The sequence below is a fragment of the Mixophyes fleayi genome, chromosome 4 (assembly GCF_038048845.1).
Source record: "Mixophyes fleayi isolate aMixFle1 chromosome 4, aMixFle1.hap1, whole genome shotgun sequence".
NCBI lineage: Eukaryota > Metazoa > Chordata > Amphibia > Anura > Limnodynastidae > Mixophyes > Mixophyes fleayi.
In genome coordinates, this window is record NC_134405.1 from 324,676,114 (window position 1) to 324,702,958 (window position 26,845).

Consider the following 26,845-nt stretch of genomic DNA (forward strand, 5'->3'; position numbering starts at 1 on the left):
TAAAGTTGATCTAGGACATGCTCTACCTCAACTATAAATCTGCCATCACATTTTAAATTTGCCTCCCCCTCCAAAGGCAACATGGTTTTGCCAAGGTGCAAAGTAACATTTATTTTTCTTTCCTTTCCTTAATGAATCAGGTTCTTGGATTCTCAGTTGAAAATAAAACTTAGCATATAATTGTGAGCTTTTTCCACCATTCCCCTCCAGAGGGAAGGTCTTGGGGGCGTGGTAATGTGACTAGTGTCATTTCAGCCCTGTCCCCTGCTACTTGCACAGCGGGGGCGGGTCCATAATGATGCAATTTGCAGTCTCATCGTCAAGGCTCTCTTCCCGCCCCCGAGGAAGATGGCGTGATGCGGGAGGGTGACATGCTCTCCGGAACTACCCCTATTTCGTGAGTCTACTGGATATTAAAAAGACCAGGCAAGTAAGGCTTAACACCACTGGGCTAAATCAATATTCAATTTATCAAGGAGCAAGTTACATCACTGAGTTATTCCAGGATCGATAACTATGAGGCAATGAAAATTGGCTCCATCCTATCCAGTATGTGTAGGCAACAAGTGCTCTTTAAAAAGTACAGTTGCAGAGTCAATATTGACCATTTTTTGCCATAAAATAGTTGAATGATGTCTAGTAAAGTTAAATTATGGTGTAATGAATATTTTATCAAAATGTGCAATTAATCTCCTGACAAACAGATTAAATCTCTGCCCTCGTTCTTCTTACAGTGCTACCAATCACGAGCACTATATGACTAACTGCTAAGCGTCTGCTACGTCTGAGAAATAGGGCCTACTGACTGTGTATCCGCTTGCTTTCATGTAAGTATGATTTAAAATGAGTAACTTTGAATTCCTAAATATAGACAGCTTCTTTTGATCTGATTTGGATGAACATTAGTGTCAAGAGCAGAGTATCACATTTGTCTACTAGAATCCCTCAAAGTGTTATCATATCTACCTCAGGAATGATAAGTGGGTTATTTTGAGGAATTTTTTAAATGTTTGATGTTCTCTATAAGATATTCTGCGTGATCATATAGCCTATGTTTATGTTTTGTGGAGTTTGAGGCACGCAATATAATTTAACTTAAATATTTAATTTATTTTGTCACAATAAATAACTAACTTCCTCAGACAGATGAAGTAAAGTCATAACTTGTTATTCGTTATTTAGCAGATAACCTTAAAGAGCTTTTACATCAACTCGGTTATGTTTAGGCAGTCTGAATTAGTTACATTGCTTTATTTTATTTTTTTCCCTTGAATAAATGTTACATTTTATTTTTCACTATTGAAAGGGTATTTATTGTATGGGAATGAGTACTCCCATGTGATATTAACAATTTCACAGCACCTTTATGATTTTGTTTTGGTTTTTTTTATATTCTTTTGGGTTGATAGACCTATTAAGAGTTGCGGTGTAACTGTTATTTATGTATATTATATTTTTATACTGTATATTTTATTTTTATTATTCATTTTTTCACCTTTATTATGAATATTTTATGTTTATCTTTTGTTATTTTTCTGACTACTAGCAACAAAGGTTTTAATTAGTTGTAACCTTTAAAGAGTGTTTACTCTTTATTGTTGTTTTTTTATCTCTTAATAAACCAGCCTGAGCCCAGATTTAGGACTTCTGCAGTTCTGCATTAAGATTTGGGATAATGAAAAAAAAAAAAAGTAGCAACTGGGCTAGGAACGGTCTCTTTTGGTTCCTGACAACTGAAAGCTGTTTATGTAATAATTGGAGTCTTATGGCATTGTCACAGACAGGTTGTGCTTGGACTGACATAGAAAAGTGATGTAGCTTCCAAAGTAATTGAGTATTGCCACCTAGTGTCCATATTGTCATGAAAAGTGGCAAAAGATCTGCTAAACATACATTAAGGGGAGCAAAGCAAAAAAAAAAAAAAGAGTACGTTTGCTCCTAGACAAACCATGTTACAATGCAAGGGGCAAATTAGTTTATTATTTTGCACATGAGGAAAATACTGGCTGTTTTTTCATGTAGTACACAAATACTTGATGGCTTTATTTTTAAACTGAAATTTAAAGTTGATCTAGGACGTGCCTTACCCCAACTATAAATCTGATCCCACTTTTTCAATTCACTTCTCCCTCCATTGCAACATGGTTTTGGCCAGGTGTAAAGTTACTCCTTTTTTATGCTTTGCTCCCCTTAATGACTCAGGTCAACAAGTGCATACTTGTCTACACTACCGGAATGTCCGGGAGACTCCCCAATTACAGGGTGCCCCCCTTGGACTTCAAGGATAGCAGGCAAGCCTCTCGCATCCCACCCATTCCCCTAGTGAAGTGGACGGAGCCACGATAACATAATTATTTTCGACTCGACCCCACCTTCCACCTTCCCAGAGGGCTGGTCAAAAAAGTGGACAAGTATGAGCAAGTGGTAACCTTAGAATTTGTGCAAAACATTTTGAAAATGAGATAGTAATGATTGTTATTTTAAGCAGTAGAACTGTAGCTATAATTAACTCTCTTTACTTAATATTAAGTAAGTTCGTTGAAAGAATCCTTGTGAGTTCCAGTAACCAAAAAACAAACTGTGAATAATAATAGCAGTTTCTTTTGTTGAGCTGAAGTCTTTGCAATAACGTGCAGTGGCGCACGCAGGGGGGGGGGGGGTTTCTGAGTCTCCAGAAACCCCCTCTGCGCTAACTAAGTGGCCGCTATAGCTGCACTGTCCTATACAGCAGCCGCGGCGCTGTCGAAGAAGCGTCCGCGGCGGTGCTGTAGTGTATACAGCACCGCCGCGGACGCTTCTTAGACAGCGCCGCAGCTGCTGTATAGGACAGCGCTGAAGAAACGGAGCTGCTGCGCATGCACAGCAGCTCTCGCGGGGGGTGGTTTTTTTTGGGGGTCGGGGGGGGAGGGGAACCCCGACAATACTCCGTTCGCCCCTGCCGTGGGATATAGAATATCAACATTTTCAAGTATGTACTATTGTCCGTATTAGTATATGAGAGCGGCTTACATTTTATATCGATGGTCAACAGCTGAGTTTTGTGATCTGTCTTGGAAATCGCCTTTGCGCAAAATAACAGTGTATAATGCTTCTCTGTCTGCAGTGTATCTAATGGTGTAACTTTAAATTTTTGTTTATTTTCCTTTTCTGAATAGGTATTTTGTTTATCTAAAAATTGTGTGTGTGTGTGTGTGTGTGTGTGTGTGTGTGTGTGTGTGTGTGTGTTTAATTATATATGGAATAGTCGAGTAAAGATGTCAAGTCTGGGATATTTACCAATACTTACCAACTTTATAATATTTGATTCCGGGAGCCTGCGGGGGAGGTGGGCGTGACAGGGGACGAGGCTCCAAAATGCGTGTCATTTTGGAGCCGCCCCCCCCATGACGTTATGACGCAAACTAATTTGACAGCGGGGTGCGTTGCCAAATACCGCGATTCACCGGGAATCGCGGCATTTGGGACCTAATTCTGCCCACTTCACTAGGAAGTGGGCACTTCCTAGTGAAGTGGGCAGATCTGGGAGATTGCCACACTCTCCCGGAGTCCGGGAGACTCTCGCAAAATGCAGGAGTCTTCCGGACATTCCGGGAGAGTTGGCAAGTATGATATTTACCTAACTGAGCAACTTGCCAAGCATTTTAAAAAAGTTATTTTAAATAGTAAACCTTAAATTTTTTTTTTGCAGAGTTTTAATATTGAGTTCTGACTTCAGCATGGAGACTTGGATGGGAATGAATTGTAGCCATACTCACTTCCACTTGAGCTTGTGGTTGGATGCTGCATGCTCAACCTGATCGTATTGCCTATAGTGAAAGCTAATGTGTGTCATTCATTGACTCCATGACCTCAGGTGTGAGCGAGGGCAAAAAACAAATAAAAAGTGCTCCTCACAGTGCCTGTTAGATGAGGCAATTGATAATCAAGTCTACGAGTATGACATTCTCACTGGTGTCTTTTGTTTCTGGTTTTTGGAACTTTATAGATAACACGATTCCAAATAAGAATTTCCATTCCTGGATGTCCATAGAATTCACTGAGCATTTGTTTACTTGCTAAGTTCTCAAACAACACCAGGTCCAGCTCCACAGTTAAGCTGTAAAATACATTCAGAGCATTAAAATATCTGGACAGATTAGGTCCTGCCCTGATCCATGTCGACCACGCACCCTGTCCCTGTACCATACACCCTATTTTTTCCACATGGCCAATCGTCATTGTTAATGCAAAAATCAGGACTTTTGGGAGGTATGCTCCTACTATTATCATCATCATCACCATTTATTTATATAGCGCCACTGATTCCGCAGTGTTGTACTGAGAACTCATTCACATCAGCCCCTGCCCCATTGGAGCTTACAATCTAAATCCCCTAACCTACACACACAGGCCGAGACGGACTAAGGGCAATTTATTAGCAGCCAATTAACCTACCAGTATGTTTTTGGAGTGTGGCAGGAAACCGGAGCACCAGGAGAAAACCCACGTAAACATAGAACATACAAACTCAAACACAGATAAGGCCATGGTCGGGAATTGAACTCATGCTGTGAGGCAGAAGTGCTAACCACTAAGCCACCGTGCCCTTTTACAGGATACTAAGATACAACTGACACAATAAAGGAACACATTTTCTTGCCATTGATGCTATACTGGTGTTAAATCACACAACAATTCACTTCAATTCAGCACGAAGTGTCTCCGGGAACGTCCAGAATCGCACATTGCCCCGATGTTAGGGCAGGAATCTACGCTCATTTTTCCTTGCACCTATAGAGATGCATAGAAAAATGATCGCCGACCATAATGGCTGGCGATGAGCACAGCCGGACATCGCTGTGACACTAGGGGCCTGGTGTCAGGTCCTAGCAATTCCTCCTCATTTATTGGAAAAAGTGGTTTTATTTCCCCTTTTTAACCAAACATAGAGAAAAGCCTTTTATGGAAATGGCAACTTCTGCTTAGTTGTCAGGGGTTAAGATTGTGCTATTTTTGTGACATGTTTTTGATAAATGTTAAACTATGCCCTTTTCTGATAGGTGATATGGTACATAATAGCTGCTTCCTGTATTTCTCGGCAATAAGTGACTATTCATTTATGTTAAAGGGAAGAACAGTACTCGTCTCACTTAAAGTAGTGTTCAGTTGTCTTTTAAATCTGTTAAGTGGTTATCAGCATTTAAATCTTGGCATGAAAAAAAAAGGTTTGATTTAAACTCAGGATGACTTTTGCCAGACACTCCAAACAAATGAACTGTCATTTTCAGATTCCTGATCCTTTAGAGAAGGGCTAAGAGGCCACATAACTTGCATAGCTCATTCTGCAATGATTGGATACCATATGAGACCCTAGGAGACAATTCATTGTTCCTTTCTGCAACACGCAATCGTTTTCTGAATTTCTTTTGCCATCTGTACTTGACTTGCAATAAACATTTTAAAGAGACCTATCAGGTTTTATATAGTATCCAGTGTTTTAGATAGGGATCCTGTTTGAGTCATCCCGCATTTTGCACTATCCTCATTCCCCTTACTTATATCACAGCTCCCTGCCCCTACTTGTCACTTATTCCTTATTACCCTTAATTTATATAACATCAACAAATTCCACAAAGCTGTACAATCAGTGAAGTTTATTTACTCCCTACCGCGGTACAATCTACTTTTCCTATCACTGGCACCCAACACACATAATTTAGTTAGAAGTAAATGAAACCTACTATCCTCTGTTCCTCCTTCTCTCCCTCTCTCCCCCGTGTCTCTCTGTCCCTCTGTCTACCCCACCCCTTAGATTGTACACTCCTTTGAGCAGGGTCATCTCTCCTCCTATCTTCACCACTTTTAACTCTGCTCTCCAGCTTCCTAGCCCTCCTCCTCGAGGACCCTCTTCCCCCCCGCCCCCTCTCGCTCCCTCCTCTCCCCTCTGGGGGTCTCCCTTTCATCCGTGCCCTCCCTCTTGGGCTCCGTCGTATGCGGACCTTCCCCTCTCCCCTCCCCCACCCCTAGCTGTGCTTTGAGCTCACTGAGTTACTGTGCTTATTGTTTACTGTACTGTGCTGTCTCACCTCGTACTGTAATTGTGTTTGTACCTGTACGGCGCTATGGACACCTAGTGGTGCCCTATAAATAAAAAATAATAATAATAATACTATAACAACCCTGTCTCTCTGGTCGCACTAATCCAGAGTGCCAGTTTCCCGTGCTCCACACTCGCTCCCATCTGTGAGCAGCTCTCCTTGGGCATGTGAGTCTGGACAGTCGCTTCTCTTAGAGCTACCTCTAATTAGGTGCATCTGATGTGAGAATAGGCATTGGGGCACATACTCATGACAACACTTGCTTGACTATTTAATCCCACGCTGCCTGAGTTCCTATATTGGAGCAACAGGTTTTGTACTGATAGTTGGCTTAGCATTGTTCTATATATCCTGATTGTCTTGTTGTGTACTGAACCAGCTTGTTCTGAGCATGGTTGTATGCCTGTGACCCTGACCTCGGCTTTGTATGCTGTTTTCCCCTGACCATTGGTGTGTTGTACTGACATTGACCCTGTCTGCCACCACTTTGGCCTGCTTTCAGTCAAACTTAGTCCCCATCTATACTGAACGTTACAACTACCAGTATTTGTTTATACTGTTGAAAGAAGCCAGAGGAAATCCATTCCGGGAGAACATACAAATGTAACAGATTCTGGATACTATATTACTAATCTTGATTAGCGCTGGCTTACCTGAGGTGCGGAGTCTAACGATCTCCCCGGTGTTCACCAAGAACCGCCGCAAGGCGGGGTGGGCTTCGCTGCCAGGAGTCGCAGGTCGCGGTCCCCAGGTTCGCCTCAAGATGTAGTACAGCGGAGTGAAGCGGTGGTAGCGGAGTCAACAAGCCGGTTCGGTACACAGGAATGGAGTCAGGCAGAATCAGAAGGCAACTCGGAGTCAACAAGCCAGGTTCGGTACACGGGTCACAAGAATAGGAGAATGGTCAGCAAGCCGGGTCGGTACACAGGGAATAGAGAGCCAGGGAAGTCAAACAGGCAGAGATCAGCACACAGGAGACACAGGAAACAGGAAGACACTGCAATCCACGAAGAGCAGGAGCCAGGAACAGGTAAGTGTTGCTCTGACACTCAGCGAGTGTCAGAGTGAGGTTTTTATACAGAAGGGGATTCAAAATCCCCGCCTCTAGGTTGTGGTCATGTGACCGCCTCCGGGTGCGGTCACATGGTCCTGAATGCGGAAGTGCGGCTGGACGGAGCGGCGGGGATAAGGTAAGTCCGTAACAGTACCCCCTGCCATAAAGGTGGACTCCGAACACCTAATAGGGTTTCAAAGGAAATTTTTTATGGAAGGATTTAAGTAGACGGGGAGCATGTAGGTCAATGGCTCTTACCCATGAGCGCTCCTCAGGGCCGTAACCCTTCCAATCCACCAAGAACTGTATGGCACCTTGAACTTTACGAGAATCTAGGATAGTTTTAATCTCGTATTCCACTTGATCCCGATCCACAGCAGGAGGAGGAGTTCTGGATGAGGTGGAGAATCTGTTGGTTACCATCGGTTTTAACAAGGAGACATGGAAGACATTGGGTATGCGTAAGGAGGGAGGCAGACTCAATCTAAAGGCTACGGGATTAATAATCTCAGATATAGCAAATGGGCCAATAAACTTGGGAGCAAATTTTTTACTGGGAACCTTTAAACGAATGTTCTGGGTGGATAGCCATACCCTGTCACCAACTGCAAAACTTGGAGTCATTCTTCTCCTTTTATCGTAGAATTTTTTGGAACGAGCAGTTGCTTGTTTTAAGTTTGTCTTGGTTTGTTCCCAAATATCAGAGAAGTTACGAACCAGAGAGTCCACTGCTGGAACTTCAGAAGATGAGACTTGAGAGAAGGTGGGTAGTCTAGGATGGCAGCCATACAGAACAAAAAAGGGGGAGTTAGAGATGGCCTCATGAAAATGGTTGTTATGGGCGAACTCGGCCCAAGGGAGAAGGTCCACCCAGTTGTCTTGGTTACTAGAGATAAATATTCTGAGAAACTTCTCTAATTCTTGGTTGGTTCTCTCAGTAGCCCCATTGGACTGGGGATGATATGCGGAAGAGAAGTCAAGCTTGATCCCGGATTTATTGCAAAAAGACCGCCAAAATTTTGATATGAATTGTGATCCCCTATCGGAGACAATATGTTGAGGACAGCCATGGAGGCGAAATATTTCTTTAATAAAAATATCGGCTAAGGAGGAGGAAGAAGGAAGGCCTCTGAGAGCAATAAAGTGGGCTGTTTTAGAGAAGCAATCCGTGACCACAAGCACTACAGTACAGGATTTGGAAGGGGGAAGGTCCGTGATAAAATCCATGGAGATCTGTGACCAAGGGTAATCAGGAATGGGTAATGGGAGCAAGCATCCATAAGGCTTCTTCCTAGAGGTCTTGTGTTGAGCACATTTGGAACAAGCAGCAACAAATCTCTTCACATCCTCCAGCAAGGAAGGCCACCAGTAGCTTCGGGACAATAAGTCCCAGGTCTTGCGAATGCCGGCATGCCCAGAGAAGAGTGAGTGATGAGCCCAGTGAAGGAGCCGGGTGCGTAGATGTGGCAAGATGAATGTTTTGCCTGGAGGACAACCCTTTTTCAGGTGTGTAGCTGCCAATACTTGACATGGATTTACAATGAATTTCTTATCTTCCGAGGATTCCATGTCAGCTGGATCAAAAGAGCGAGATAAGGCGTCTGCCTTCGTGTTCTTAGATCCTGAGTGAAAAGTGATGTTGAAATCAAAGCGTGAGAAGAATAAGGACCACCTTGCTTGATGAGGATTTAGACATCGGGCAGTGCGTAAGTAAAGCAAATTCTTATGGTCGGTATATATGGTGATAGGGAATTGCGCTCCTTCTAGTAAATGTCTCCATTCGGAGAGAGCCAATTTGATGGCCAGGAGCTCTTTGTCGCCAATCCCATAATTCCTCTCAGCAGGTAAAAAGCGACGGGAAAAGAATCCGCAGGGATGAAGTTTTCCAGAAGGACCTCGCTGTGATAGTACGGCTCCTGTGCCAACAGAAGAGGCATCTACCTCCAGGACAAAGGGACGAGAACAATCTGGCTGTTGAAGAATGGGTGCGGATGAAAAGAGAGACTTTAATAATATAAAGGCTTGGATAGCCTCAGAGGACCAAATACCAGCATCAGCAGATTTGCGGGTCAATGCTGTGATGGGAGCCACGAGAGAGGAGTACCCCTTGATAAATTGACGATAATAGTTGGAGAATCCTAGGAAGCGTTGAGTGGCTTTAAGGCCTGAAGGTTGGGGCCAGTCAAGTATGGCTTTCAATTTTGTGGGATCCATCTGTAGACCGGTGCCCGAAATAATATATCCCAGGAAGGGAATTTGTCTCTGCTCGAAGGTGCATTTCTCCAATTTGCAAAATAACTGATTTCTTCGGATACGAGAGAGGACCTCCAATACATGAGTACGATGAGATGCGAAAAGATGAGAATGTCGTCCAAGTAGATGACTACAGATTGGTACAAGAGGTCTTGAAACAGCTCATTCATAAAGCTCTGAAATATGGCTGGGGCATTGCATAGCCCGAAAGGCATGACCAGATATTCAAAGTGGCCATCTCGGGTGTTAAACGCCGTCTTCCATTCATCCCCCTCCTTAATGCGTATAAGGTTATACGCTCCTCTGAGGTCAAGTTTAGAAAAGATGGTGGCACCCTTGATCCGGTCAAATAGTTCAGAAATCAGTGGCAGTGGATACCGATTTTTAACGGTAATGGCATTCAGGCCTCTGTAATCAATGCAAGGGCGGAGGCCCCCATCTTTCTTTTTTACGAAGAAGCCAGCCCCAGCTGGGGAGGCAGACTTGCGGATGAAGCCCCTGTTTAGATTTTCTTGGATGTACTCCTCCATAGCCTTAGATTCCGGGAGGGAAAGGGGGTAAACACGGCCCCTGGGAATGGGTTTACCAGGTATCAGATCAATGCCACAGTCCCAGATTCTGTGAGGGGGAAGTCTAGTGGCCTCTTGTTGACAGAAAACATCAGAGAAGGTTTGGTATGGCTCAGGCAGGAGAGTCACAGGTTTGGTATGGCTCAGGCAGGAGAGTCACAGGAAATTCTTGGGTACGTCTGGGACTATTCGGGGGAACCACTCTCTGTAGGCAGCGAGAGAAGCAGGACTGTCCCCAGGACAATATGTGACCAGATTTCCAGTCCAAGGTGGGAGAGTGGGCACGAAACCAAGGAAGTCCTAGGATGACTGGGTTGGTAGATCTTTGTATTACTAGAAAAGAAATCTTCTCCCGATGAAGTGTTCCTATCTGCAGTAGAAGAGGAATAGTGCGTACCAGGATGGACCCCTCAGGGATTCTTCCCCCATCAATGGCCATCAGAGAGATGGGTTGTTCCAAGGCTTGTGTGGGAATAGCGAATTGTTTAACTACTGTGGCAGAAATGAAATTTCCTGCGGCTCCGGAATCTAGAAGAGCCGACTGCGGGAAGGTCTTTTGTCCTAACTGAAGGGAAATGGGAATAGACAGGCAATCATTACTATTGGGAACTGACTAACACTGAGAAAAGAGGCCCAACGACACAGCTCCAGAACTCGTTAGGCCCTGTCGTTTCCCGAGCGTTTGGGACAAGAACTCAGAAGATGGCCACTCTCTCCACAATATAAACACAGCTTGTTCCGAAATCTCCTCTCCCTTTCTTCGGCTGATAAGCGGGTCCTCCCAAGTTGCATGGGCTCTTCAGGGGGAAGAACAGGGGTTTGGAAGTTGGGGGCCAAGCGAATCATGCTACGCCGCGACTGTTCCTTCTCAGAATTACGTTCCTTGAAACGCAAATCAACTTTGACACAGAGGGAGATAATGTCGTCCAAAGACGTAGGGAGTTCCTGGGATACCAACTCGTCTTTGATTCGGTCTGAAAGGCCCTGCCAGAATGTAGCTACTAGAGCCTCATCGTTCCAGCGAAGTTCAGAGGCCATGGTTCTGAAGAGGACCGCATACTGCCCCACAGACTGGTTTCCCTGGCGGAGACGTAGTAAGCCGGAAGCGGCATTGGACACCCTTCCTGGCTCATCAAATATTCTCTTGAAGGTGGACAAGAAGAGGTTGAAGTTATGTAGAATGGGGTCGTCCCTCTCCCACAAGGGGGAAGCCCATGCTAAAGCTTGACCGGACAATAACGAAATCACATAGGCCACTTTCGTTTTTCCGGAGGGGAAGTTCCCAGGTAGAAGCTCGAATTGTATGGAGCATTGATTTAAAAATCCTCTGCAATTTTTAGGGTCTCCATCGAACTTAGGTGGGTTAGGTAACCGTAGCTGCGAGGAAGAAGCTGCTGCTGCGGCCTGAGGTACAGGGGCCACTGCCGGCCCAGGTGATCCACCAGCCACTAGGGTGTTCTGGACAACATCCAAGCGAGTGGATAGACTATTGAGGAATTTTAAAAGTTGCTCTTGGTTAGCTTCTTGTTTATCCATCCTTCCTACTAAATGCTCCAACAGATCTTTAGCTGTGGTATCCATGGTCAGAGCAAACTGTAACAGATTCTGGATACTATATTACTAATCTTGATTAGCGCTGGCTTACCTGAGGTGCGGAGTCTAACGATCTCCCCGGTGTTCACCAAGAACCGCCGCAAGGCGGGGTGGGCTTCGCTGCCAGGAGTCGCAGGTCGCGGTCCCCAGGTTCGCCTCAAGATGTAGTACAGCGGAGTGAAGCGGTGGTAGCGGAGTCAACAAGCCGGTTCGGTACACAGGAATGGAGTCAGGCAGAATCAGAAGGCAACTCGGAGTCAACAAGCCAGGTTCGGTACACGGGTCACAAGAATAGGAGAATGGTCAGCAAGCCGGGTCGGTACACAGGGAATAGAGAGCCAGGGAAGTCAAACAGGCAGAGATCAGCACACAGGAGACACAGGAAACAGGAAGACACTGCAATCCACGAAGAGCAGGAGCCAGGAACAGGTAAGTGTTGCTCTGACACTCAGCGAGTGTCAGAGTGAGGTTTTTATACAGAAGGGGATTCAAAATCCCCGCCTCTAGGTTGTGGTCATGTGACCGCCTCCGGGTGCGGTCACATGGTCCTGAATGCGGAAGTGCGGCTGGACGGAGCGGCGGGGATAAGGTAAGTCCGTAACAACAAACTACATGAATTTAACACTTTGGTTGGAATCAAACTCAAGCAATATGAGTGTTTTTAACTACTGTCCAATCATTCCTCTGTTTGGGGCCAGTTCGAACCGCTATGGGATTGATTAGAGTTTTTTTTAGCCGATGACCACTGTCTGCCTGTGTGGCCATTGGCAGAATGCACTGATTTGTCACATATAATTTGGTTATTTGGCCTCATGACTGATCAAAATTGACAAACTTGGCTGAGCTAATGAATCTACCTTTGTGCTCAGAAATACATGTTTCCACTTTGGTAAAATTGGAAAATCTCAAATTAATTTTGCATATTTGTCCTGTATATAAAATAGCTTGAAAAGGTTGGATGTTGGAAATTGTTTTGTATAGAGCTGATGTTAAATAAGCAGCCTTCCTGAATCTGTTTAACGTGAGCCTCACATTGTGCTGTCGGGAGACCCTGCTGCTTCCAGTTTTAAATTTCAGTCTGAGACTTGCTTTGTTCTTCCTTTCCTCTCCTCACATCATTACACTGTCCCTGTCCTCACTCACTGCCTTGTGGACACGTTGCTGCCTCCCACAAAATCAGCACAGCTCTTCATCTCCTGAAATAATCTGTGCTTCTGTGAACATTCTGATGATTGGATTGGTTACAGGTTGTTCAGTGCCCCCCCCCCCCAAAAAAAAATAGAGACCAGTACGAATACAGATCGACTTTCATATTACCAGATTGTAAATAGCATTCCATACAGCGATGGTTTATGGTCTAACTAGGGCAATGAGCCCTATATTTTTCCACGCCTGATTTAGAGTAACATAAATCATGTGTCAGTAAAAATGCTGATTGGCAGGAAATTTTTATGAAGTTGTGAATAAAAAAATTGAAAATCAGGTTGTTTTCTGTTTGAGGTTGATCAGGAAGGTCAAAATGTCAAATTATTTCATATTACATCAAAGTGGTAAAATCCTGTTTTTACACATTTCATCAAAGTAAACCTAAAAAAAATAAAAAAAATAACACAAATAAATAAAAAATAATAAAAAATAAATAAATAAATATATATATATATATATATATATATATATATATATATATATATATGGATAGATATAATATATATAATTAATTATCAAACATTATAAAACTATTGTAATATTTAAATTTATTTGAATACTATGCCTTTATGTTTAAAAAAAAGTTTTTCCCTCCAGAATACATGTGGTTTTAATTTAAACTTTGTTTACTCAACTTTTTTTTTTCCTCTTGACCTGAATCCATGTTGTTACTATTAAAACTTTTAACATATTTGCGTTCATGCTCAGACAAAACTGTGGCAGTAGGTAAGAGACGAAATTCTTTCTAACCCCCTCCCCCTCCTCCCCGCCACCTCATTTTCTCAGGGGTGTCTGCGTGCCTGCATTAGCTGCGTTCAAACTCTGTACAGCAGTAAAAAAAAGTTAATACACATGTGTCTGACTACCTTGGGTTATGTTCAGCGTGGGGGAGATTTTGATTTTTTTTGCTCATGTTGTTTATATGAACAGAATTCAGCAAAGCGTTAAATAATCTCAAATTGTGTCAAACGTATTATGTTCCCCAAAGCAACAGCGATGATAATTTTAGACAATGGAGTTTTTCCCGAAAAGCACATGCCTGCAGAATTTTGGCAACGCAGCTGAACTTCATAAAAAATAATAGAGTAATGGTTTTTTTTTGGGAGGGGGGGGGATTCAGTCTTTTTTTTTTTCTCACCAGCTGAGACTTTATTTCCTTTTGTGGATTAAATAAATAATCAATTCCGTGAGAAACTGCAAGCTGAAGATGACAGCCAATCAATACTAGACTGTAATATTTAACGGCGTGAGGTAAGGCAGAGTTCCCAACACTCCAAATGGCTCACATAAAATAGACAAAGACCCAGATTGATCACACAGTGAGAAATTCTCTTGCCGGAGAATCTCTGGAAAGTTTTTAACGTGATACTTAAAGTAAGAGGCCTGAGGTGATACGGATATCCACCATATAGCTGTTTATTACCTGAAATGACTTTTTAAGCTCATTAGATGCTGTAACACATAGCAACCAATCTGATTTTGGCTTATAACAGTCTATTGCAGTGGTGGGCAACCTCCTGCCCATCAAACTGACCCATTTGCTCATTACATACCCATCAGACTTTCATCCATGCCCTTTAAATCATAGTTGCCAACCTTTAACAATTGGCCTCCCGGAGTCTCGGTGTAGAGGTGGGCGTGAGGGGGCAGGGCTCCGCGAATTGCGTCATTTTGGCCCCACCCCTTGTCACGTAATGACGCAATTGCGTCATTTTAGCATGGGTGGCAGGCCAAAATGATGCAATTCTCGGAGAATCGCAACATGGAGGCTTCAAATCTGCCCACTTCACTAGGACATTCCGGGAGAGTTGGCAAGTATGCTTTAAATGCCAATCAGACCTCTCCCACGTGCTCATCAGACCTTTCCCACATGCCCCTTAAATTCCCATCAGACCTCCCCCACGTGCCCATAAGACCTCCCCCACATGCCCAATCTGATCAAACCACGCCCACAACTCACCCAAAACCTGCCGTATCCTCCCAAGCACGCCCACTTTCTGTCAAAGCCCCGCCTTCTTCCAGAGCCCCTCCCCTTTCAGGATCCATGAATGTGGGCAATTCCTTCACAATCAGGAGTACTGGAAGACAAGTACTGCAGTTCCACAGAAAAGGACATTCACTGTTTTGTAGATAGTGGTGGGGAACAGTTATAACTGATGCACAGCTCCCGGGACAGTATGAACGGCTTCCAACACATTTGTATACATAGCACAACGTAATTATGTATTATTAATTATGTCAATGTGTCTGCATGGGTTGGGGCATGAGTGACTTAATAAACATTTCTCTGATTGTAAAGCGCTATGCAATATGTCAGCGTTAGTTTATAAATAATATATAAATAATAACAGGAAGGATAGAAGGATGCAGCTGGATCACAGTGGAGTTTGGGGCCAAGGAGTTTGGGAGGAAGTTAAAAAGTTACATCCAGCTCTGTGTATAGGGTTCAGTAGTATCCAGTTTCTGACATTATCTGTACATACATAACATAAAAATAATTACACACTGAAAATACTGGATTGAGTCTTAAGGGTAGATTTACTAAAGCTTCTAAAAAGTAAAAGTGGAGATGTTGCCCATAGCAACCAATCAGATTCTAGCTGTTATTTCCTAGAATGTACTAGATAAATAATAGCTAGAATATGATTGGTTGCTATGGGCAACATCTCCACTTTTACTTTTTAGAAGCATTAGTTAGAGTCTTAAGAGTAGATCTAGTTAAAATCGTTTTATTTAGTGCTGCAAACAACCATCTCACCTCTCACAACCACCTCTATTGCTTTGGCTGTTTTGTTGGCGGCTTTCCAGCTATTTGTCGAACCGCTGCTTAGTAAATGTTATCATCATCACCATTTATTTATATAGCGCCCCTAATTCCACAGCGCTGTAGAGAGAACTCACTCACATCAGTCCCTGCCCCATTGGAGCTTACAGTCTAAATTCCCTAACAAACACACGCAGAGTAGGGTAAAATTTTTAGTAGCCAATTAACCTTCCAGTATGTTTTTGGAGTGTGGGAGGAAACCAGAGCACCCGGAGGAAACCCACGCAAACACAGGGAGAACATACAAACTCCACACAGATAAGGCCATGGTCGGGAATTGAACTCATGACCCCAGTGCTGTAAGGCAGAAGTGCTAACCACTGAGCCACCGTGCTGCTAAATGTGATGGTTTGTGTTTGTACCCTGTTAAAAATCGTGATGGCGATCTGTGCTTTGTAAAACTGCGGTTTACTGGCGGGTTGGGACTTTAGTAAATGGGGCGGTTTTAAACCAGCTGGAAAAAAAAGCCCTTTAGAAAATCTAGCCCTTAACCCTGGTAGAAAAGCTCTGATATGAATCCTGAAAGCTTCTAACAAGGAAACGATGCAGTGAGTTATTCTGCACCATCTATAATAATATGTAAAGGACAACAATGATTATACAGGTCGGATTTCCTGTCTGTAAACACCCCCTAAGTCTTGCCAAAGGGACCTCATGAATAGGAAATATCTCCATTAGGCTTCCCTAGCAGACGTATGAAGTCTGCTCTAAATTATGCCGTAGCCTTTTATCAACTGCTAAATGAGCAACTCTGGATTTTTTTTATTTATTTATTTTGTTGCTGGAACATTGTTCTGACTGTTCCGGGCTGTAAGGGTAATTAGCAGAACAATGAATACTTCTATGCATCTGAAAGATATTTTCTTTCAAGTATGGCCGTCGGGCAGGAAGATGTTATGCTGCAGAAATTGTCACATTACCAGTTGCACTGTGGAATTTAATAGCTGGAATAAGTTTACTTTCCACCTTCAGATGACTTTATCTTATTGGCTTCTATGTGCCGTCTTTCCGTTGTTATTAAATACTTTACGTTTTAACTTTTTACTGTCTTTGTTTTTCATTTTGGGTCTTTATATAAGCAGGATGGTTTGTTGACGTTCATTGTTATGTGATTCGACACAAAGCTGCTGACTGGATAAATCTGTATTCAGTGTATAATTTTTTATATTCATTCTATTCACGTTTTTTTAAATTTTCATTTGGCGAATTCTGATTTTTTTAATGGTGAAAATAATAGAAAATGGAATGTTGGACAGAAGTATATGAGTATACGGGGACGGTTCAAGTAGCCGGTAGCTTCCGTAGTATCCGCGCGCAATTCCGCGTGATGTGTAAGTGATGATCGTCGCCCATTTGGAGCGAGCAAAAATTAGTTCTTCATTAACATAGTAATTTGCGCAGAAACATAATGCGCAAAGAATGCTACAGAACCTTGTGGCTCATTGAATCGCCACCTTTGTGTTAAGTTAGTACTAATTTATACGCGTTCGGTCATAAAAACTAGGACAGCTTCAACAGTAAACATGACCTTGTTTATAATTATAGTATTATATGTGTCTGTGGTGCAGTATTCTGTTTTAGGAAAGAGCGGAGTGAATTTTTCTTTATGAGACAGTTCACAAAAAAGACCAAAGACCATCCACTAGTATCTCCTTTCATAGGTAATAATTTTGAAGTGATTCAGTAAAGTACATTTCACATGAGAAATTCACCCCGGGTATAAGGACCTTTCACATTTACGTTGTCATGGTATTTAGGATAGGTCAGTAATATTCTTTAAAGTGCACAGTGAAAGCTGCCATTTTATGAGAATACAATCGATTCACTGTGAACAGTGACCGCAGCGGCATCTGTGAGAAACAAAATGGCCGCCTCCACTTGTTTACTCATTAGCTGCACTTTACTAACATTATCTTTCTTCCTTCACAACCAGTGTAACTGAATAAAGCATGAGGACTTTTATAACACAACGTTACGGTAACTTATAGCTAGGTGGAGATGTCCTTGGTTGTTGTTGGAGCAGATGTTTTGGTTCACTGGTTGGTAGAGGGCGGGTTTAGGCAGGGCCATCTTAACAATATTATGGGCCCCTGGGCAAAGCAGTGCACTTGGGCCCCTACCTACACAACCACTCACAGGAATCAAAATGTATACTATCAATAAAATGAAGTTTATATTTATTGGTACCTGCAACAAAAATCAGTGTTTAAACATTAAAAAACATGCTGTACAGCTGTGCCTTGATACATGGGTGAATAGATTTTTTTTCTATTGGGCCCTGCCTATGGGGCCCCTATGCTTGTGGGGCCCCCGGGCAACTGCTCAGCATTTTTAGGGGGAAAGATGGCCCTGGGTTTAGGCCATGTGGATGGGCTGACAGGCAGGCAGCCATTTTAGGTTTAACCATTTGGTTTTCCTCCCTCTCCCTATTTTTAAGGATTTTTTTTTCTTTGTTGCCGCTGGGGTGACGATAACTTTGTTATTATGAGGTTCAGGAGGTGGTTCAGGGGTTCACAGGTCACCTGTTACCATGGTTACCAGGTATTGCACATTACTTGGATTAGAGGAGAGAAGGGGCATATGATAGAAACATGGAAATATATAAAGAGTATCAATAGAGTTGAGAAAGCAATATTTCTTAAAATAAGAGGATTTCTAGGATATATAAATCTATACCTCTATATATAGATATATATATATATATATATATATATATATATACACACACACACACACACACACACATATATATATATTTATTTATATATAAAAAAAAAATATATATATATATATATATATATATATATAATTTGAGCTATCCATCCTTTTCCTGCTCACTAAAGGTGGACATTCAATTGGGGGTGAGTAGCTGGATGTCTCCGTTTTGGCCATTCACGTTCCCACACTTGCTTGAGCTTCAGATTGCCATATTTGACGGGGTATGGTCAGATGTTTTAACCATATGACTGGGTCTGCCAAGCCTGACTGTGGAGCTGCAGACTGGCTCTCTGTTGCTACAGTGAAATGGTTTCTCTAGCAGGACTTCTCATTGCAGGAGTTCACAATAAGAATAAGGGTGCCAGGGGGCATTGATAAAAATAAAAAAAAAGCTGGTGTTTAGCAGTTCTTTCCCTAGTATGCGTCCTTATTAGAGATGCTCAGGCTCGCTTCCCCGAGAACCGAACACGCCCGAACTTAGCAAATCCGAGTACCGAGCCACGCGCCCTCGGAATTGAAAACGAGGAAAAACGTTATCGTTATGTCGTTGGATCTCGCGAGCTTTGGATTCTATAAGTACCATTCTCCACGGCGATCCAGCGCCATTTCACAGAGGAACACAGAAGGGGTAGCACAGTTCTTGGCAGTCTCTAGTGCAGTTGGGCAGCGTCATAGATAGAAAAGAAAGAAGGGGGTGTAGCAGTGTTCTTCAAAGTCTCCAGTGACATTCAGGAGAGCTCCATTGCTCCATTGCTAATTGTCATTGCTGAAATACAAATAATTGGGCTGGCAGGCTTGGTCTTCTAAATCTGCAGTCTTTGTTTGAAAGTGTATGAAAATAATATTGTGACCTGTGAGGTGGTCAAAATCGACTGCAAATGACTTGAAATTAGTGTTATTGAGGTTAATAATAATGTAGGGGGAGGAAGCAAAAATATAAGATTTTAGAAAAAAATAAATAGGGATTTTAGAGAAAAAAATTGGGATCCAAAACCAAAACATGCAAGGGCGGTTTTGCCAAAACCAAAACACAAAGTTAATCCAGATACAAAACTAAAACCAGAACATGGGGGTCATTGAACATCTCTAGTCCTTATCTGTGTTTTAATATAATTATATTTTGATTTCTAAGAGAGCCCAGGTGCTGCTACTGGAAATGTAAAAGTTTGATAGCTTTGTTTATTACGCATCAGCCTCCGGATGCACCTGAATTCACAGGATAAGTGGAAATAGATTCCTATATCTGTTGTTTTATTTGGCAGCCAAAAGGAAGCAGAAGATGGCTTTTACTAAATCTTCATGTCATATAAATGTCCCAGTTTTCAGTTTCTAAATTATGGTGGCTCAATATATGTAAACAGCCTAGAGGTTCAGATCCACAGCCCGGCATTACAATCCCAAGAAAAGAACGTGTCCCACCCCCCATCCCCCCCGCTCTACAAAAGTGGGGAAGGGGGGCATCGCCCAGCGGGAAGGGTGGGTGGTATCTCCTAGGATGCCCAGGGGGCATGCAGTGGACCTGGTGACTTAACTAACACCCATCCTTTTGTATGACCTCACCAATCTCACTGTTCATTTCTGTAGGGCAAGCTGGCATACCTGTCATTCACTCTATGTCTGCTCAGTTAGATAGGCTTCTCTCATAGCATGGCAACCTCCTGCAAAAAAAGCATTTAGATAATTATATAATGGCTTTATTTTCTCTTCAGCATGTAACTTTATACTATTGTGCTAGTGCTCTGTTATCACTACTACTGCTCTGGACACAAGAGGTAAAATTATCAAGCTGCGGGTTTGAGAAAGTGGAGATGTTGCTATAGCAACCAATCAGATTCTAGGGCCTGATTCATTAAGGATCTTAAATGAAGAGGTATCTTATTTCAGTCTCCTGGACAAAACCATGTTACATTGCAAGGGGTGCAAACTAGTTTTCTGTTTTGCACATAAGTTAAATAGTGACTGTTTTTTCATGTAGCACACAAATACTTGATAGCTTATTTGTACACTGAAATTTAAAGTTGATATTTGTGTGCTATATGGAAAAACAGTCAGTATTTTTAACTTATGTGCAAAACAGAACACTAGTTTGCACCCCTTGCAATGTAACATGGTTTTGTCCAGGAGACTGAAATAAGATACCTCTTCATTTAAGATCCTTAATGAATCAGGCCCTAGAATCTGATTGGTTGCTATAGCAACATCTCCACTTTTTCAAACCAGCAGCTTGATAAATTTACTCCTCATTCATAAAAAGCTTTTATTAATTTTGTTTGTGTACAGTGTCCTATAACAGAACTAAAGTGTTTATTGTGAAGGACACATATTTTACCTTTTGTATTTTCTAGCTAACGTGAGGCCATAGTCCCGATCGCTATCTGTTCTTGTATGACATGACTATTTAACACGGACTCTGGAACATTCTGTTTCTGCCAATACCAGCGGGAGGGTGGGGGAACTACAAAAACGAAAACATAAAATCTCTAATCTCAAATGCTTATCTTATGAAAACAACATATTGCATCCCAATACAAAGCAGTTGTTCTAATATAGTAACGTATCTGGTCTGAAAACATAAGCCATCTGGATATTTCCCCAGACTGGGCTGATCTCTGTATTAAATAGTTCAATTAATCTGGTACACGCTGTTTGCATCCAGGAAATGTTAGCAGAAGATTGGATTTGGGCTGACATATTATCCAAAAATAAATGTTTATGTTAAAAAAATAATTACTGAATAGTATTTATTTATGTATTTGTTAAATCTTTTTCATGAGTAAACAAAAGTGGGTCTGTGAATCAGCTTGTCAGTCCAATGTCCTATGATTTTCATAAAAACAAACAAAATATTGTTTGGATAAAAGTACTCAGTGATATAAAATATTGACATTTTACACAAAAAAACATAATTATAGACAAAAATGTACAACAATAATCAAACAAATATTAAATGCAAATAACATTCAGTACAAACCAAAATAAAACAAATTACACACAATTAAAATGGCCAGTGAGCATGAACTGTCAAGTCTAGGTCCAATGTAGAGTAGGAGCCGAGATAAAATAGTTTGCAAGAACATATATTTGTTTTTGTGTACATTGTACTTGGTATTTGGTTACACAGTGTTTTACGGAGTGAAATAATGTTTAATTTGTATTCCATGTTAAACACAGATTAGGGGGTATATTTACTAAGCTGGATTTGAAAAAGTGGAGATGTTGCCTATAGCAACCAATCAAATTCTACCTGTCATTTTGTAGCATGTACTAAATAAATGAAAGCTAGAATCTGATTGGTTGCTATAGGCAACATCCCCATTTTTTTTTTTTCAAACCTGCAGTTTTTGTAAATATACAGCTAGGTCTCCACCCCCTCATTGTTATATGAAACCGGTAATGTGCCAATATGATGGATGAAACAGGACCACGCACACCGCATTCATCAGCTTAGTCCGCTGTGCCTTATTAAATGTAATATTGTTAATGATATGTGATTTGGTCAAAAGCATAAATTACATGTAGTCGGGGGAGGGGGACAGACTTGTTTGGAAACTGATTTATTTCCAGGATAAGGTGCAAATATACAAAGAAGGCACATGAGGAGCAATGTTTTTGGAAAGTACGTTTTTGGGCAATGTTTTGCTGTACACGAGGTCTCGTCCTAAACCCCACTAATCATATTCACAACAACTGTAGCATCCGGTGAGGACACATAAAATACTTTTAATTCACCAGAGTAAAATCTACACAATAGGATAATCAATTACCATTCATCTTACATATTGGAACAAATATAATTCCACAGAATGTGCCCAGGGCCGGATTAACCATAGGGCTAACTGGGCTACAGCCCAGGGGCCTATGGCATCCAGGGGGCCCTTGAAAGTGCTCAACAGCAGTATTTTTTAACATAAAATACAGTCAAAACTAGCGTTCCTTTGCAAAATTACATAGAGAACAATATAAAAAAACATACAACAAATGACTATATACATTAATGTGAAACTACCCTTTGATATTTGATTTGGCATGTGTAACGATGAATGTATAGATGCCCATTTGCCAGTGCCAGGCTGTTTTGCACCTTAACTGCTGATCTTGATCAATATATTGATTGGGAACATTGAGAAGTCGATTGGTAGTGGAGTAAAATGCGATTGGACAATGACTATCATTTTACCAAGTCTGGTTATTCTCAGATTGCACTTGTTGCATACAGACATCAGAGCGACATTTTCCTTGACTCATTATCCCACGTTCATATTGAAAGTAATGCATACGTGCCAACTCTTCCGGAATGTCCAGGAGACTCCTGCATTTTGGGTGAGTCTCCTGGACTCCCGAGAGAGTATGGCAATCTCCCGAATCTGCCCACTTGGGTCCAAAATGCAGCGATTCTCTGGGAATCGCGGCATTTGGCCCCGCCCCCCTGTGTAAAATGACGCGTTTGTGTCATTACGCCACCGGGGGCAGGTCTAAAATGAAGATTCTTGGCGCCTCGCCCCCCTAACGCCCACCTCCTGCGGCAGGCTCCCGGAAGCCAACTTTAGAAAGTTGGCAAGTATGAAGTAAAGACGGAAACTTCAGAAAAATGAGCATGAAGACAAGAAACCATACCTCTCAACATTGGGAATGCTCCTTTGTGTGAGGCTCCACCCATTTTTATAAGCCCCGCCCCTTTTGAGGTCAACGAGTCTGGACGAATTTGGGACAGCTGCAAGAAACACAATTTGTGTCCGGGCCTTGCCAATTTTTTCCTAATTTGGAAATCACGGTTCCTATATAAAATCTGTATCTCCATATTTTTGTTCTGCATTAACAACGAACAGCTCAGTTTGGTGACATGGCCCCTTTAAATCAGTAACCATGGAGACTAATTTGTTCATGAAGAAAAGACAACATTCTTTAGGGTCATGGATATTATTACAGTCCATCCTATCAGCCGTAACCTGGGAATTTCCTGTCTTGTTGTCTATAATTCTGTACTGGCCTCAGATCGAGTTTCAGATATTTCACTTTTCCAGATGATGTGAAGTAAAACTATTCTCTTTTCTCTACAATAAAACAAGAAACCCTCCAAGCACCCAGTGAAAATCTACCTTTTGTAAATCGTTCTGTACATTTTGCATTATCATTTCATTGTCCTAAAGATGGAAAAAAACTGCAGATTGTGTATTGTAGACTGAAGACTTGCCCTGGATAGATTACTATAGACATGCACAAATAAATGCTAATGGAAAATACCGATTTAAAAATGAATAAATAATTGTAAGATGTACCTCAGCCTACAGCTACACAAATATTCATAGGATTGCATTCCTGGGAGCATTCCCAAGGGAAATAAATTAGGCTACACCCTAATCTGGCCATTTGTGAGGTTACTCCCCCTTCTGACTATGTCACATGCCTTTTTGTTGCCGAGACTGGGGGGTATATTTACTAAACTGTGGGTTTGAAAAAGTGGAGATGTTGCCTATAGCAACCAATCAGATTCTAGCTGTCATTTTGTAGAATGCACTAAATAATTGACAGCTGGAATCTGATTGGTTGCTATAGGCAACATCTCCACTTTTTCAAACCCGCAGTTTAGTAAATCGAGCCCTGGGTGTTTCACAAAAAGTGGGCAATATGGATAACCCAGAGAGGAGGTCCAAGTGGCGAGTGCAATGCAGCTGTCATTGTGGTCCCGCTCCCTGATACACAATGCCACTATTTGTGTCATCACACAGATAGGGGTGGGGCCACGATAATGGGATTTGCAGCAAATGGCGTCACTAAGCCCATCTCCGCCCACTTCACTAGGGGTCCAGGAGGGCGCCCTGCTCTTCTGGGAGTCAGTGAGAACTCATGGGAGAGTAGACTACACGGTGGCTCAGTGGTTAGCACTTCTGCCTCAGAGCACTGGGGTCATGAGTTCAATTCGTGACCATGGCCTTATCTGTGTGGAGTTTGTATGTTCTCTTCGTGTTTGCGTGGGTTTCCTCTGGGTGCTCCGGTTTCCCCCCACACTCCAAAAACATACTGGTAGGTAAATTGGCTGCTATCCAATTGCCCTTAGTCTCTCTCGGTCTGTGTGTGTATGTTAGGGGATTTAGATTGTAAGCTCCAATGGGGCAGGGTCTGATGTGAATGAGTTCTCTGTAGAGCGCTGCGGAATCAGTGGCGCTATATAAAGAGATGATGATGATGATGAGTAGGCAAGTGTGATTGATAGCCTGTATGCCCATTGCTATTGGTTCAGCCCACAGAATGTGGATCTCACTTGTGCGTAGACAACACATTAATTTTGTACAAGAATAAGAAAAATCACACAATTAACATAACCTATTTTTACACTTGTTTAATGTGAAATCTTTTGTAGTTCAGAGTGATCAAAGGAAAATACAGATAACTAAGCTCCTATGAGCAGGACCTTCCCAGTCCTTGGTTTTCACATCTGCATTTATTTTGTCTAGTTTCTCTCTGTGTTATATATGTCCCGTTTTCCCACTGTCCAGAGCTGCAGAGCATGTAGCGCCTTACAATGTAAGGACAATAGGTAATATTTAGAATATACACGTGTTTCTGCGCGTGTGAACGGACCCGCCTTGTGAACCAGATAGGTTTGAAATTTCACTGGCAATGGCTATAATAATGAACAAATATCGGTTCTCATGATGTAATATGTTTGTGTTATTCCATGTCCCAAATTCCCAAATTACCATGTGTACTGCTCAGTAAAAAAAAATATTAATAGGCGATGTACAAATGTTTACTTTTTAAGCTAACAATGTCGCCAACTGTCCCTAATCTCCAGGGACATTAAAGATTTAACCCTGAAAAAGTCCCTATTTTTCAGTACTGGCTAAATGCACACTAAATATAACAATATTTGCATATTAGATGTAAATCTTAAACTCTATTATATGGGCTTTTCATGGTAATATTTATTGAATAGTATTTTAAATGGGAAAAAAAACCAAAAACATCTGAATAAATCTCTGTAATATGTCCCTGGAAATTAATTTCAAGTTAACATTTTGGCAAGTATGCGCTAAACAAACAGATTGTTTAATGTTTACTGGAACAAGGACAAATGCATCTGAAAAACAAATTGTTAGCATGAAACATGACTGCAGGGTGTTGCAGGTCTAATGGAGATCCACAGCGTCTATAAATCATGTACAATTACCATGAACAATATAAGTGCAGTTTATTGGCAAAAAAACTCAACTGAGTCACCTTAAATCATTATACATAAATCTATAATTTGTACTATTTTCCCCATAATAAATAACAAGCATTTTAATGGAGCATGTATGAAAAAAGAAAAGTATTAGGTACCATGTAAATAAAATTGAAATCAAACGATTTTTGTGCTCACTTGTACTGTCCTGGGGGTAAATGTATCAAGCTGAGAATTTCCAGAGGTTTGAAAAGTGGAGATGTTGCCTATAGCAACCAATCAGATGCTAGCTATAATTTTGTAGAATGTACTAAATAAATGATAACTAGAATCTGGTTGCTATAGGCAACATCTCCACTTTTCAAACCCGCCAGAAACTCGCAGCTTGATATATTCACCCCCTAGTGTAGGTGTAATTTAAATATAGCACCATTTTTCCTTATCTGAACCCAATTTTGCAGCTGTCACAAAAAATATATATAAGGGACATTTATGAAAACTTGTGCACAGGTAACTGTACAAAAACATTACTATAAAACAGCAACCTCATGTTTTGTTTTTATCTATTAAACTGTACAATTGGATTCTGATTGCTATAGGGGACATCATATTTTGTACAGGTAAATGGGCCATAGTTTTCATAAATGGCCCATACTGTAATTCAAAGAAGACGTGGATTATAGATGAATATAGTATTATTCCTGGATGCCCCCGTCACTTGGTTTTTACTGTGGTGGCTGGGGCTTGATGGTGTGATACTCATCATGTCCCGCCTACCTACCGCAGGCATACTTGACCAGTCTCCTGGAGTTTCCGGGAAACTCCTGAGTTCTGAGTAGGTCAATTGGACTCCCGGGAGAACAGGCAATTTTCTCGCCTGTACCCGGCCATCTGTGTCATTGTGTCGTGAGGATGGGACCAAAATGACAGAATTAGCGGTGCCTCCTCAGCAGTCGCTCTTTGCCCCCCTTCCTGGATCTTCCAGAGGGGTAGCAGAGAAAATAGGTAAGTATGACAGCGGATAAGCACTCTTTGAGAGAATTGCCTGCTCTACCCAAAGTCAGAGAAGTGTCCCCTAATTCAAGAGTCTCCCGTCCACACTGTCAACTGCTACTAATTTCCAGGGTTTAAAGATTTGCCCCTAGAAATGTCCCTATTTTTTTTTAACATTGACCAAATGCTTAATGTAGCGCCTCCTATTCTGTGTATTGGATGCCATTCTCACCATCTGGTCTTAATCTCTGGCTTTGATTTAATATATATTTTAAGTGTTTAGAGAACCAACAAAGCCCAAATCTGAACTGTTGAGATAGGATCCATGAATGTCACATACATTGTTCAGTGTTATCCTGACCTTCCACCGCATCTCTAGTAAACAAAGTTACATCA

At 41.8% G+C, this 26,845-nt stretch overlaps 1 protein-coding gene across 6 annotated transcripts in view; it reads left to right on the forward strand.

Annotated features, from left to right (window-relative positions):
- Window positions 1–26,845, forward strand: part of CALD1 (caldesmon 1) — a 143,066-nt gene that overhangs the window by 46,332 nt on the left and 69,889 nt on the right. For 5 of the 6 annotated variants that reach the window (XM_075210232.1, XM_075210235.1, XM_075210237.1 and 2 more), the window contains exon 2: window positions 735–827. The exons of the other annotated variant lie outside the window; for it this stretch is intronic. The gene's annotated coding sequence lies outside the window, so the exon portion shown is untranslated. The remainder of the gene's footprint in view (window positions 1–734; window positions 828–26,845) is intronic. 6 annotated transcript variants of the gene reach the window in all.